This window comes from Medicago sativa, chromosome 5 (genome assembly GCF_051527215.1).
Source record: "Medicago sativa cultivar Bolivia chromosome 5, Bolivia_mono, whole genome shotgun sequence".
Taxonomy (NCBI): domain Eukaryota; kingdom Viridiplantae; phylum Streptophyta; class Magnoliopsida; order Fabales; family Fabaceae; genus Medicago; species Medicago sativa.
This window is the reverse complement of record NC_140753.1, coordinates 46361883-46377272: the sequence shown is the minus strand read 5'-3', so window position 1 is coordinate 46377272 and position 15390 is coordinate 46361883. Positions and strand designations below refer to the sequence as shown.

General features: G+C 35.3%; 2 pseudogenes; one reads left to right on the top strand and one right to left on the bottom strand.

Annotated features, from left to right (window-relative positions):
• The first annotated feature begins 1579 nt into the window (after positions 1-1579).
• Positions 1580-2863, top strand: LOC146922452 (uncharacterized; annotated as a pseudogene).
• Positions 2864-13564: 10701 nt separating this feature from the next.
• On the bottom strand, positions 13565-14797 carry LOC146922451 (F-box/FBD/LRR-repeat protein At5g56420-like; annotated as a pseudogene).
• Between the last annotated feature and the right edge of the window lie 593 nt (positions 14798-15390).

Below are 15390 nucleotides of genomic sequence, written 5' to 3'. Positions count from 1 at the left end.
ATTTTATGTATGTGATGCATGAAATGTATGTTTATTTAGCGCATGTATGTGATGTATGCTTAACATGTTTTAGATGTATGTTAACATGTATGTTTTAAAACATATTTTAAAATCTAAATAGGATTTCTTCAAAAAAAGAAAAAGTAAATAAGAGACAAAACCCAGTTCAATAATGTTTACTTTATTTGATTGCTCAATTTACCACGCAAGAAATATGTCAAATGATTATATAAACCAAATGTGATTATATAAATATTGTATCCAGCTTAGAGAACGAAAAGTTCAGCAAATAATATGTCAAATAATTATATCATTCAAGTTATCTTGGATGAAAAATATTGTGATTATTGAGCTACTATGGAATGAAAAATTCAATTTATGCTAATATTATTTTATGCTAAGCTATTTCTGCATATCAGTGAAGAATGCATCATGACCCTTTTCTACTAAGTTTGAAATATCATCACACATGAAATATTAAAAAACTGTGAAACCTAAACTGTTTTATCCTAAAAAGCCTGATATGGTATGGAAAAGATAGCGAAAAATACAATCAGCTTTCGACAATCTCTTAAAGATGCATAAACAATCATGTTATGTACCCAGAATGCCAAGTCGTAATCTTAAAGCCAAAACTGATACACAAATAAGATAACAAGATCAAGACGAACTAAAAAAATGTACATTAAGCTGCACCTGAATGTTATTAATAAAGAATCCAAACAAAGGAAGATGAAGAGAGTTTGACACACAAAGAAAGTAACCGATAATAATAAACAGAAAATACGATTAATAGACGCCATGTGTTTTAAACTCTAACCGAACACTTCAAGATGACAAGTACAAATTTTTTTTAATTTTCTTTTGCGAGGACAAGTACAAAGAGTAATAGGAAGTTTACAAATTCAAGACGAGTACATTGGAGGAACTAGGTTAAATATTTGTGAGAGATATTTATGAAGCAGTCTAAGTTGGATGATTATTGAGCTGAGTTTGCTCTATGTCTGTGCCTTTGCTTGTATTAGGAGTGGCTTTTCAAAGTTTGTTGGGAATTCGATCAGCTGATGAGGGTTTTAACAAGTCGGTCTATGTGTTGTTATGTCGAGTCATATTTTTACGATAAATGCATAACTGCAGAATTTGTGTGCATTGAGGCTGTGCTCTGGCGGTAAAAGAGCGGGGGAATTGTTTGTGGAGACACATTTTTCTATTTTACGATCGATCTGTGGGAGCTGGTTTTATGCAAAGGAGGATTTGGATTTTTGTCGCAATTTAAGTCATCGTGTTTTACGGTCATGTGTGACGATAGTGGAGGTTTTCGGCTTCTTTACTGCGATCCTCCGGCAATTGGAGCTGGATTTTGATGCTCCGGTGGTGGTGCTCGGTGTTGGGCGTCGCACTGTAGCCAACATTTTCCTTTAACAAAGTTTTATTTAAGATCAACAATATCTCAATAAAGATTAAATGAAGTAATTTTATTATCGATTGAAAAGGAAATGTTAAACAAAATCGGCTACGATAATTTAACAAATAATGTTGCAAGGACAGCCAACGTAAAACTTTGTCGAATCTCTATGACATGGACCAAATACGAAATAGTGTGAATGCTAGGTCGTTGCCGGAAGCAACGCGGCTGTATGGCTCGAGTACGGTGTCAAATGAGCAAGGGCCGCTGCATCGCCGCCTTTGGATGTAGTGAAAAATAAGCAAGGGTTCCCACATCTTCGTGAACGGGTGCGGGTAAAGAAGCTAGTTCATGAGAGTAGGATTCGTTTTGGAACTTGGAATATAGGTACTCTTACGGGTAAATCTATGGAAGTAGTAGACACTATGACTAGGAGGAGGATTAACTTTATGTGCCTACAAGAAACTAAGTGGGTGGGGAAAAAGGCGAGAGAATTAGATAGTTCGGGATTTAAGCTTTGGTACACGGGTGAAGTTAGATCGAGAAATGGGGTAGGCATCATTGTGGATAAGGAGTGGAAGAAAGATATTGTGGATGTTAAAAGGATAGGAGATCGGATTATAGCCTTAAAGTGTGTAGTGGAACAAGACACCTTTAACGTAATTAGCGCTTATGCACCTCGGGTAGGACTAGAAGAACACCTTAAAGTAAAGTTTTGGGAGGAGCTAGAAGGATTAATTCGGGATATTCCATTAGGAGAAAAGATTATTCTAGGAGGGGATTTGAATGGGCATGTAGGGAGGGTTTCGAGAGGTTTCGAGGGCGTGCATGGGTATGGTCTCGGGGAGGTAAATGCGGAGGGAAATTCCATCTTAGATTTTTCATCGGCTTTTGATCTTACAATAGCAAATACATGTTTTAGGAAAAGAGAGGAGCATCTCATCACTTACAAGAGTGGGGCCTCTTGTTCTCGGATCGATTTCTTTCTCATTAGGAAAACGAGACGGGAAGATCTGTTTAGGCGCAAAGTCATACGGGAGAGGGCTTAACTACCCAACATAGAGTAATGGTGATGGATGTAAGGGTTAAGAGGAGGGCAAAGAGAAGAGACCGTAGCGGGGCTCCGCGAATCAAGTGGTGGCATTTAAAGGGTGACAAACAAAGGATATTCCAACACAAGATATTAGAGGGAGGTTTCGGGCAACCGCATGGAAGCGCTAATGATATGTGGGAGAGGATGGCTCATGAGATTAAGAAGGTGGCAAAAGAGACATTGGGAGAATCTAGAGGTTTTGGACCTAGGGGTAAAGAATCTTGGTGGTGGAATGACGGTGTTCGGAAGTAAAGTTCGGATCAAGAGAGATTGTTTTAGAGATTGGTCTAAGTGTAAAAATGCCGAAACTTGGGATAAATATAAGATAGCTAGGAAAGAGGCTAAGAAGGCGGTGAGCGAAGCGAGAACTCGAAGCATTTGAAGGATTATACCAATCTTTAGGTACCAAGGAGGGAGAATTCTATATACAAGCTTGCGAAGGCACGAGAACGAAAGACAAGAGACCTGGACCAAGTGAAGTGTATTAAGGATGAAGAGGGTATAGTTTTGGTGCAAGAGAGAGATATTAAGGATAGATGGAAGAAGTATTTCCACAACTTATTTAATGAAGGATATGAGATCTTACCGGACTCTAACGGGTTAGACATCGAGAGAGGAGGACCGAAACTATAACTATTATCGTCGGATTCGGGAGCACGAGGTGAAAGAAGCGTTGAAAAGGATGAGTAATGGCAAGGCGGTTGGGCCGGACAACATACCTATCGAAGTGTGGAAAAGTCTTGGCGATAGAGGAATTGGGTGGCTCACAAAACTTTTCAACGAGATTATGAGGACGAAGAAAATGCCGGACGAGTGGAGAAGAAGCACCTTAATTCCAATCTATAAGAACAAGGGGGATATACAAGATTGCGCGAATTATAGGGGAATTAAGCTAATGAGTCATACCATGAAGTTATGGGAAAGGGTAATTGAGCGAAGACTAAGAAAAGAGACTCACGTTACGGATAACCAATTTGGTTTTATGCACAGGAGGTCGACTATGGAAGCGATCTACTTACTTCGACGCGTGATGGAGCGATATCGGACGGATAAAAAAGACTTGCACTTAGTTTTCATTGATTTGGAGAAGGCGTATGATAGAGTACCTAGAGAGATTTTGTGGAAAGCCCTGGAGAAGAAAGGGGTGAGGATTGCCTATATTAGAGCTATCCGGGATATGTATGAGGGGGCTTCGACTAGTGTGAGGACGCGGGATGGGGATACGGAGATTTTCCCATAACAATAGGACTGCACCAAGGGTCAACCCTAAGTCCTTATCTTTTTACTTTAGTTTTGGATGTGCTTGACGGAACACATCCAAGAGTTAGCACCGAGATGTATGCTTTTTGCGAGATGATGTAGTCTTGCTTGGTGAGTCGAGGGAGGAGTTAAACGGGAGGCTAGAGACTTGGAGGCAAGCCTTAGAAGCGTACGGTTTCCGCACAGTAGAAACAAGACGGAATATATGGAATGTAACTTCGGTAAAAGGAGAAGTGGGTCTACCTTAGAGGTGAAAGTTGGAGATCATATCATACCCCAAGTTACACGGTTTAGATATCTTGGGTCCATAGTACAAAATGACGGAGAAATAGAAGCTGATGTACATCATCGTATTCAATTTGGGTGGTTGAAATGGAGAAGAGCCTCGGAGTGTTTTGTGCGATAAGAAAGTACCACTTAAGCTGAAAGGAAAGTTCTATCGGACAACGATCGGACGGCAATGTTGTATGGTACGGAGTGTTGGGCGGTTAAGAGCCGACACGAGAGTAAAGTAAGCGTAGCGGAGATGAGGATGTTGCGTTGGATGAGTGGTAAGACTAGACATGATAGGATTAGGAATGACATCATTAGAGAGAGAGTGGGGGTAGCACCTATAGTAGAAAAGTTGGTAGAAAATAGGCTTAGATGGTTTGGACATGTAGAGAGAAGGCCCGTAGACGCCGTGGTAAGAAGAGTAGATCAAATGGAGGAGAGTCGGGTTAAAAGAGGTAGAGGAAGACCTAAGAAAACTATTAGAGAAACCATTAGAAAAGATTTAGAGGTCAATGAGTTGGATCCAAATATGGTCTTTGATAGAACATTATGGCGGCATTTGATCCATGTAGCCAGACCCCACTTAGTGGGATAAGGCGTTGTTGTTGTTTTTTTTTTTGTTGCAAACAATGAATTCAAAAAGCAAAATTTTAATAAAAATATAACAACTTCACTAAAATATTACTATTAACTTTAAAAAAAACCCTCTTCTTTGAATTTGCTTAAGGCCTTGAGATGTACTAACTCAACCATGTTAAAATTTACACCCTTACGAAATTCTTGGATACGAGGATAATTCTTCTAAAATTTGGCTCTTTCGATATGAAGCAATTCTACTAACTATGACTCTCATAACCTGTGGAAATCTTGCATTCTTCAAAATGTATCTTGAAAATTGAATATCACCTTTCCAACCTTCATAGTTTATAATTGTGCATGTTTTGAGGTGAGAAGAAACACATTCGGGAACCGAATTTGGGCTTTCCCAATCTTTTCTATATGTGTAATAGTTGCTGCTTCTCTGTCAAAGGAAGTCAAAATTAAATATATATTAAACTAAATACATAAAAGAACAAAGAAAAAAATCATATTAACTATGTAGTGTGAACCTTTCTAATTAAAAGAATTTGAAGCTTGGGAGAACGTTGAAGCACTTTTGCTACATTACTCCGATTATGGTCATAGTCCCAAAATAGTATTTCAAGGTGAATTAAGTTACAAAACAAAGGAAAGTCTTTGTAATAGGCATTGATGTTTTTATTGTGATCAATCTCATCCATGCCAAAAGTTTCGAGACAAACAAAATATTAAAATGAAGCGAAGCGCATATTAAGGAAGTATATGAGGTGTTAATTCGGTGGTCACAAATTTATTGTGTAACATTCATACCTTTATTATGCGTAGAAACTCAACATTGTAAATTGCTTTAAACGGAATATCAAATGGACTGATAGTAGCTCTATCCAAATTGGATAACGATGTTTCAAACCCTCCTTCCGTAACCTTGCTTATATCAATGGTGAGCAATTCCTCAAGAATAGGACACCCGAGAAAGACACCTTTTCAAATCCATGGGATTTACAAAATAAAAAAAATTCAAATGTAGAGTTTTGAGCGATGGAAGATTAAAGGACAAAATTTGAGCGAGGCACAATTAACCGATTCGGTTTCAGAACCACAAGGTTTGGAAAGTTAAAAAGGATGTTTGTCGAGTGATCGATTCGTTTTCCATCCTCAAAAAATTAGTAAAGTTCAAACTTAGGAAAATATCCTCAACACCACGTTCTTTTGCGGCTTCGATCCGGTCGGGGACATTGAAAACCAACCCTTGCCAATCTCCAAAATGACTAAACTTGAGATGAAACCTTTTTATGGGTGTGTAGTCATTCTCGATTATGACCGCATATTCCACGGAAGTAATTGAAGGAAACGAAGTCTTTTAAGTCTATAACATCTTTATCGTCAAAGTGTATAATATGGAGCGGCGATAGAGTGAAGTCCACCTTTTTGAGAGAACGCTAGTAGCAACAGCAAATCTAGATGGAAGAAAAGAGAGTATGTGACATAGAATCTCGTCTGGTAAATCACTAATCCCGTCAACCGTAGTTGGTTTTGCTAAATTTGACATTTTTTTTGACATAAATTGTTGTTTGCGATATCTATCCCTTGCAAAACGCTTTTGTTTGTTCTTCATCGCTTTGTTTGTAAAAACGTCTATGTTTGTTCTTATATAGTTGTTTCCAAATATATCTTAAGACGTGGAGATCAAGTTTAACGTGGAGACCAAGTAAAAGTAGTAATTGCAAATCAAATCAAAATCAATTGGTTGATTCCTCAAGATATGCGTGAATTTTGGAACAATATTCTAGATTTTATCTTTCTATTTTGTGGATTTTTATTTTAAATTTAATACTTTTAATTGTTTCACTTTACATCTACCAACAATAACAATATATAAAAATCCCTAAGAAAAAACAATATATAAAAATTCCTACTCCAATTTTTTTCATTTTCATGATTTTATATGTTTTTTGAAAAAGTCAAAATGAAATTTATTAAAATCACAATGAGTCCTAACCAGCACAAGGAGTGCTATGCTAGGAATCGTAAAGTAGCAACGTATAAAGGGTAAATGGGTAAACCCATGCACTCGTGCACCAGAGACAAAATGTAAAAAACCATAGGAAACACCACCTAACAAAGGGGCTATCTTCAAAATTAAACGAAAACAACCGAGAGGAAACGAATCAAATGATCTATCTCTGTGCTGCATCACCACCGCCACGCACCACAAAACCGCCACCACACCCGCATCCACTACCACACAACCCGAAACCCGTGTCTACTCACCAGCGATCCACCAAAACGGCATCACAACTTCCATTATCACAACATCACCACCATCAACTCCTCCCACCATCACCTCCTCCCATCACCACAACAACAAAAACCATCACCTCCCACCACCTAACCGTCACCTACATCATCACCAACCACATGGCCTACAAAACCAACATCATCTCCTCCACCCTAATCTTTATCGAATCGAACGAGCCCATATCAAAAACCGCGGACAAACGAGAGAACAACCAAGAGGGGAATCTTTATATAGTTGTTCTTCTTCTTATATAGTTGTTTTCAATGTACTTTAAAACTTTTTTTTTGAGACTATGTTTTATCTACTAACATAACAATATAAAAAAAAAAATCAAATTATAGCAAAATTTCATAATCGCCACTTATTAAAACTCGCTGAAGCCATTCTTTCTTAGGGTGAGGAAGACGGCTATAAGGGTTTGGTTTCTTGTCTATTTTCTAATTATGAAACTTAATATCTACCAAAAATACAATCTTACCCTTCTTAATTTTTTTAAACGGCATCAAAATTATATTCGTTGTGTCGTTTGCTTCAACCTCTCCCTATTTTCTCTCTCTTAAAAACAAATTAAAACAAATTCACTCGATAAAACACACTAACTTAATCTTTTTTAAAGGAAAAACAAACTTAATCTTAATCTCAATAAAAACAAATTTTCTTATAATCTATTCTCTAATTATGAAACTTAATATCTACCAAAATATATTCTCTAATTATGCAACTTAATGTACGCCAAAAATATAATCTTACCCCTTCTTAATTTTTTGACACGTAATCAAAATTATATCATTTTGTATCTTTTGCTTCAACCTCCCCCTATTTTCTCTCTCTTAAAAACAAATTAAAACTAAGCCACTCGATAAAACACACTAACTTAATCATTTTTTAAAGAAAAAACAAATTTTATCTTAATCTCAATCAAAACAAATTTTCTTATAATCTATTCTCTAATTATGAAACTTAATGTCTAACAAAAATACAATCTTACTCATTCTTAATTTTTGACACGTCATCAAAATTATATCATTTTGTGTCTTTTGCTTCAACAACCCCCTATTTTCTCTCTCTTGAAACATATTAAAACAAATTCACTCGATAAAACACACTAACTTAATCTTTTTTTAAAGAACAAACAAATTTAATCTTAATCTCAATCAAAACAAATTTTCCTATAATTCAACTTCTAAATATCTAAACGATTAAAAACGAGTTTACGATCTATTATCCTTCTCTAATTCTCTTTGTTGGCGTAACTCACGGAGGCCGCCGCCGGTGCGTTCGTTCGTCGGATCTCCTTGCCCTTCCCTTTCCGGTGACCAACTTCCTCCTTGTTTAATCCTCCTTTTTGCTGCGTCGTCGCTACGGTTTGTTTGGAACGAGGTTGTTGATGTCGGTTTGCTTTCTGATCTCGGAACTCGAAATCGGATCTGGTTGTTTCGAAGCCGGTTTGTGTTTTGGCTCTAGAGCTTTGCTCGTTGGGATCCGAAGATGCTGGTTTTGGTGGTTCAAGCTGGTTTAGTTTGGTCTCCGTTCGTGTATGCCGGAAGGTTTCGGGGAAGTTCCGACGTTGGGGTCCTTGGATCTTTGCTTTTTCGTTAACTTGGTTTGTGCTTTGTTTTTGTTCTATTTGTAGGTTTGCAAGTTCTTCTTGTTGGCGGGTTGTTTTGTGAGGACAACGCTTTTTGTTTTGTATTCGTGTTGTTTTCTTGTTCAAAGGTTGGGGAGCTCGGATTATGGCTTAGTGGTGGTTCGGTTTCATGAACCCGCGAGGATCTGGTTCGGTTACAATAACCGAGAGGGTCTGGTTTGGTTACAATAACCCGAGAGGGTCGACTTACGTATTGGACTCATCCCTCGATCCGAGTTCTAACGCGTTTATGCTCGAAAGGGCTTGTATGCTTGCTTTGTTGATTTCGAGGAGCTGTTGGCACTTGGTTTGTTCGTGTTGGCGGTCAATCCATTCGCCGGTTTTTAACCTTTTTGTCCTTTGGCATTGTTCACTTTTTCATATTTTTTTTGTAATTTGATTTCGCACCCCTGCGTGGGTTCCCTGGATTTCACCCGTTATAGGTGAATTTTTGTTTGGATAGATTAGGGTTGGTCCACATGGGTTGATCACGATGTATCTCCTTTTAGGGTTTTAACTGGGTCGAGTCTTATGTCCCCCAATCTCTCGTACTCTTTGTTTTTGTTTATTATATTTTTTCCATCTTATTATTTTGACACCTCAACATATATTTACCTTTTTGTGTCTTTTGTAACAAAACATCATATTTACACATATATTTGGAAACAAAGAATCGGACTATCGTACAATATTATAAAATAATATTTTTTTATTGTTGTAGAGTATTAATTATTATATCTTTTTTTAATAATTGTTATATCTTTTAGAAACATAACTATGAAGAACACCGAAAAAGTGATAAATGAGTCACTAAATAATATAGTTGTACAATTCATACGCTGGATTCATAACGACATCTTTATCAATAATGAAATCTTTATTATTTTTAATAGTTTTACATATTTTTAGTTTACCTCTTCATAATATTTAATAACAATTATTTCAATGATTTTATCATGGGCAAATTATTCTTTAAAAAAAATCATGGGCAAATTACACTAACATTCTTCAAGGTCTTCTTAAATAACACAAATACCCGCTCAATTTTTTAACTAAACGATAATCTCCCTTATTTTTTTATCAAATTGACAAGCACTTCCCTTATAATTTAACACGGTTTAAACTTTGTTAATTCCATTTTTCTTGAGCAATTAACTTCTTCATACGAGTATGAACTCACTTAATTTTTGATCATTTTTTCTTTCCACTTTTACTAGGTGATGTTACCCATCTTATTGTTCCTCGAGCAAGGTGGTTTAAGTTTTAAACTCTAATGTAATAAAACGGATACAACGAAGATTATTTCATTTTCATTGATCAACCACAATGTCCATCCACCAACATGCTTCTCATTTCTATATCATCTTTGGATCTCTTTTGTAATTGTCAATGCTTGATTCTATATTGTGGTAAAAACAAATGTTGTTATTGTTTCTCCATTGTGAGAAAAAACCTCATTTAACTTAATTGTGAAAAGAGAAAACAGATACAAACAAACTAGAATAACAAAAATTAAATTGTATATATTTACAAAGTTATTGAAATGGATAAAATGAGGAGATTGATGTGTTTCGAAAATTTGAAGGCGTGCTTGTGTTATTTAAGAAAATCTCAAGGGAAGTCAATGTAATTTACCCTTTTATCATGAACATCGGCTTTATCATTAGTTTTTCTTATTTTCACAATTCATATAGCATTGCAATGCGCTTTGACATATAATCCTCCGCTTCAAATCTTCCCGTGCGGAGCACGGGCCGTTCTTAGCACGGGTTTGTTGCTAGTTTTTATTTATAGCGGGGTTAGCCGGTTAGGGTATGTTATATTTTCAAAGTGGATATTGTGTTTTTCGGGTATGATATATGATATATTTTAATAGTGGATATTGAGTTTTTAGAGGAAAATATTCTATTTTGGTTACTATTTTTAGAGGAATATGGATATTGTTTCTTTTTACTAAAAAAAAGCACATACTGTTTTTTGATGAAAAAAAGGAGATTGTTAATGAAGGTCGATAAACATAAACAATTAGGTTGGAACTTTTTCACCTTAACACCTTAAAAGATTTTATGTACCTCCTATCAAGATTTAAAGAGAAGAGATTATATGAAACAAAGTTCAATGGGACTCTCATAACTTGTTTTCCGTTGACTTCTCAAAAGTATATTGTCCTGAGTTGTATTCAGTAAGATTGATAAACAAAATGAAAGCTGGAGGAAGAAAAAGTTGTATGTCTTGCTAATATGTAGGCCAGTTCTTTAGGAATGTGAATATCATATTATTAGATGAATTCAGTTCTAATACTTTTTGATTTACACATGACTCTTACCTCAAGCTGGCATGAAATATCTTCCACACAAAAGCTCTTAGTTTCGACCGCATATTACAAATCCAAACTCGCATAATAGCGCTACTGAAATCACCGCTGGCTGCTGTGTTTACTGACGCAGTTTGTGCAGTCTGCCGCAGCAGTGAGTAAGGGCCTGTTCAAGGGATTTGGAGAAATTCTGTCTAACCAGAACCATGATATAAATCAGTGAATATGGAGCTACTATGGAATGAAAAATTCAATTTTTGCTAATATTTTATGCTAACCTACTTCTGCATATCAGTGAAGAATGAATCATGACACTTTTCTACTAAGTTTGATATCATCACACATGAAATATTAAAAAACTGAGAAACCTAAATTGTTTTTTCCTAAAAACCTGATATGGTATGGAAAAGTTAGCAAAAAATGCAATCAGCTTTCGACAATCTTTTAAAGATGCATAAAACAATCACGTTATGATACACAAATAAGAAAACAAGATCAGGACGAACTAAAAAGATGTACATTAAGCTGCACCTAAATTTTATCAATAAAGAATCCAAACAAAGGAAGACGAAGAGAGTCTGACACACAAAGAAAGTAACCGATAACAATAAACAGAAAATATGATTAATAGACGCCATGTGTTTTAAACTCTAACCGAACACTTCAAGATGACAAGTACAGATTTTTTAATTTTCTTTTGAGGACAAGTACAAAGAGTTGAACCTCTAATTTATTTGCAAACGATCGAAAACAAACAGTAATAGGAAGTTTACGAATACAAAGAGGATTGTACTTCTTAATTCATTCATCTATTACAAAAATTACCCTGCAATTTTTTTTAAGTACTTTAATTCAACTAAATATATGGTACTTCCATTGCATTCCAACATTACATATAAAGGTAGAAAAGTTACCGACATATGCAACACCTGAATATATACATATACATATGCAACACCTGAATATATACATATACAATTCTACCTTGTCCATGAAACGATCATAAAAATCCATTAGAGATACACTTAAAGCGTACTGTGCTTAATTTTTTCACTACTCCTAGAATTCGTGTAAACACAATCCTTTTGTAACGAACTTGTTGCTGTAAAAACATCATTTTCAAAAGATTTCTAAAAAATATAATTAAGATGAACCATTATATCATGGAAAAAGAGAAAAGAAAATTTGTTGCCTGCGGAATGGATTGGAGTCCAATCGTCAAAATTCTCTCTAAACTGTTTTCACTCTCTAATATGAGAAGTCCACCCCTGTTCTCACCTTCATTCAACTTTAAAATTGTACTCGATGTTCATAGATTTTGCACACTATATAAACTTCTTTTTGAGCAGCTTTATACCCTCCAAGAGCTTTTAGAAAATTCTCTTTTATGATAAAAAGATTATTGTATAGTTATCAATTATCAGATGCCTTTCAAGTCCAGTCTTCATAATAGAGACTAAATAAACTAATTCGCTTAAATAACTTTCATCTTATTACAGATTCAATAATTAAGAAGGAAAATGCATCATTCATGCTTCCTGCAATGGAATTATAGTGAATGATATTGCCAACACCATGGATGATTTATCGAAATGAAAGTGGATCAGACCAAAGGAATCACCAATAAAATATGAACCAACAAAATAATGGAAGAATAAATCTTGTCAATGACACACTTTTGATTGTAGCTTCGGAGGAGACGAAGAAACAATCGCTTTATGACTGAAACCATATACGGCATCAATCTTGAAAATCATCTCAAACATTTTCAACTATTGCGACATAAAAAATTATAGAGTCATCATTGTTAAGTATAAAAATTTCTTGTATAAAAAAGATGGATTTTTGATAAATAAAAATGTCGGAACGCATTTAGAGTACCTTTCCTAGACACTAATCCTAAACAAAAACTATGTTTTCGGTGTAAGATCTTTCAGGAACTAGTGTGAAAAAAAAAAAGGTCATTCAGAGAGTGAACAAAAGCAAGCAAAGTAATCATTAATGACAGGTGCTTATTGTCAAAATTCTGCACAGTTGCACTCAAAACTGCAGATCTGCTTCAATATAACCGAACCTGCTATTGTTTGTCCCTCTAATTTATCAAAACAATTGAAATAATAACCTCTATCCAAATTCGATAACAAAACACAAATATCAAGAACATCAAACCTGTCCAATTTTTTCAGTTTCAGATTTAAGTATCAAATGCAAGTTTAGAGGACTTGAAAGTAAGCACAAAGACGGAAATTTTGTGTTTCATTGTCATCTAATTCTATGATTCAAACAAATGGAAGTGGGAAGTAGTAGTTTGGACCTTGAAAAAGACACCAAACATGGGAATAAGCACAACAAGAAAATCACATAAAATTGCAATGAAGTAACCCGTAAAAGTAGAAACTATCTCTAACAAAAAAAAGAATAATAGTGGCAGCACCATGTATATGATCAAAATAACAATTGGAATATTATATGATCATTAATGCGAGCAAAATCCAGTAAAAAAAAAAGCACAATCAAACAACTCGAATATTTGGAACAATTATAACTTTCAATACAATAGATCAAAATTAAATGAAAAGCATTCAAACAAGAATGTTATCAAAGGCCACAAAAATGATATATTCCGCCCTATAATTTGCACATACTAAGACAACCACATATTCAATGGCTGTATATGATTGGAATAGAAACTAACGAAAAACAATGATATCTAATTACTCAATAAATTCATATGAAAGTTTACATCCTGGAGATATCCTTGGACAAGTGGATAATATTTCCATAATTTGATGTCTTTGCATTAATCCATTTGGAGAACTAGCAGTAACATCGATTCTCATCACTTCTAAAAGCCTTGCATTCTGCAAAATATATGTTGCAAATCGGAGATCGTTTCCAGAGCCTTCAAAGTTTATAATTGTACACGACCTAAGGTGAGAGCATTCAAGAACTGAAATTTGGCATTCTGATTCCTTTAATAATCTCGAGCTCCACTGTCAAAAAGGATAAAATTAACGTTTATTAAAATATGAAGAAAGTAACAATCATATAAAAAGTAATCACTATACAAACCTTAGTCATGTAAAGAATTTGAAGCTTGGGACAATGCTGTAGCAATTCTACTACACGAAACCAACCCCTAACAAGCCAAAAAACGATAGTTGAATGTGAATCAAGTTTTGAAAAATTGGAATGCCTTTGAAAGAAGCCGGGTCCATATTGATTGTTATGCATAGAAACTCCACATTATAAATCACACTAAATGGAACATCGATTAAACTGCAATCCGCTCTGACCAATTTGGACAAGAACAACGATTTAAACTCATCCGCTTCATTATTTTCAATATGTCTCGAATATCTAGGATAAGAAATATGCAAATCTCGTAGAATAGGAGAGGAATTAAGAAGCTTAATAAAATCATTCTGATTTTCAAAACAAACATATTTCAAACCTAGGGTTTTGAGAGATGGAAGATCAGCATAGAAATTACGAGTTCCAACATGTAGCCACTCAAGTTTGAGAACAACTAAGGTTTGACAGGTGAAAATTGTGGGATTCAATACGGTGTAACGCGCAGTGAGATTAAGTTCCTCGACATGACGTTGTTTAGCGGCTTCTACCCATGCATGCAATCTTTTTTGAAGATTAACGTCAAAAATTCTAGGACGACACTTGAGGCCAAATATTTTGATAGTTTGGTTTCTCGCACAAGGAGAGAGCATAAGTGTGTCAACAAAACGACAGAAGCAATTGATCGCGTCATCGTTGTCATCACGGGTGGTTTCATCGTCGAATTCGAGAACCGAAAGTGAATAACAGAGTGGTGCCCATCTTTTGGAGAGAACGGACGTGGAGAAAGCTTGTTTGGTTGGGAGAAAGGAGAGAATGATGGAAAGCAACTCATCAGGTAAATTACTGATCCTGTCGACGGAGGCTGTCTTCATGTTTAAGAGTTTTTGGACTCAGGGAAGAGGAAGACGGTACTCAAGGGTTTTGCAAAAGCGTGATGTGATTACCTATTTTTTGTTTTTGAGGTTATTGGGTGATCATTTAAACTAGTTTAGGGCTAGTTTGTTTTAGATTTAAAATAAAAAATTGATTTTTCTTTGTATTTTTAAAATTGGATTTTTTGGAAATTTACTCAAAAATAGTAGAAATTATTTCAAACTCATTTGTTATAAACAAGGTAATCGAACCGGACCGGACATCAAACCGGTAAAGGCATGGGTTCGAGGTTTAAAGGTTCAACGGGGTTGAACCGTTTTTAATAAGATAATCAATTTATATATAAAAAATATAAAAATAGGTAGCATTTGAATAAATATAATAAAATCATTTTGGTTACTATAATAACCAAAAAGAAATTAAAAAATCTTATATAATAAAGCTTAACCCCTATAGCTATTTCTAACCCTAATATTTTCCCCCCATTTCTCCCTCCACTTTTTCGAGCCATTGATCTTGCACATTTAGGCGCCATTCAATTTTAGCCATTGATCATCTTACTTAATTAATGCCGGCCAAATTTTGTTATCAA